This window comes from Puntigrus tetrazona, unplaced genomic scaffold (assembly GCF_018831695.1).
Source record: "Puntigrus tetrazona isolate hp1 unplaced genomic scaffold, ASM1883169v1 S000000746, whole genome shotgun sequence".
NCBI lineage: Eukaryota > Metazoa > Chordata > Actinopteri > Cypriniformes > Cyprinidae > Puntigrus > Puntigrus tetrazona.
The window spans coordinates 2,490,001-2,490,811 of record NW_025048355.1 but is presented as its reverse complement, the minus strand read 5'-3'; positions in this window follow the sequence as shown (position 1 = coordinate 2,490,811).

The window sequence follows — 811 nt, the reverse complement described above, 5'->3', positions numbered from 1 at the left end:
TAAATGCTATTGAACCTCTCTGGAGAGATCAGAAAATGGCTGTACACCGTCGCTTCCCATCCAACCTGATAGAGCTTGAGAGGTTCTGCAAAGAGGAATGGGCAAAAATTCCCAAAGACAGGTGTGCCACGCTTGTGGCATCATATTCAAGAAGACTTGAGGCTGTAATTACTGCCAAAGGTGCATCAACAAAGTATTGAGCAAAGGCTGTGAATACTTATGTACACGTGATTATTATTATATTTTTTTTATTTTTTTTAAATACATTTGCTACAATTTCAAATCTTTTTTCACCTTGTCATTATGGGGTATTGTGTGTAGAATTGAGGAAATTAATGAATTGAATCCATTTTGGAATAAGGCTGTAACATAAAAAAATGTGGAAAAAGTGAAGCGCTATGAATACTTTCCGGATGCACTGTATACCCGTTTTTTCATATCTGCCATAAATGTACTGTAACTCATTACAAATAGCATGAGTTTCATAATTAGATTACTTTTTTTTTTCAAGTAACTGTTAAAGTACTTGTTTAATAATAATAATAACAACAATATATGCTCTGGTAAAAAAACAAATAGATAAATAAAAACTATAATAATTCAATAGAAAATATTTTTCCAACTCCATCGGCAGATATTGACATTTTTTTGTTTTCAACAAAATACTGCTTTATTATTATTAGCTAATATAGCTTTTATTTTCTTCAGAAAAGAGGACTTAATACTTGATGTCTTACTCATTCAAATCCTTATCTCAGGCTTTTATTGGACCGTCATGTTTGGGGGGTTTTAAGATAAATAGTGAAACTAA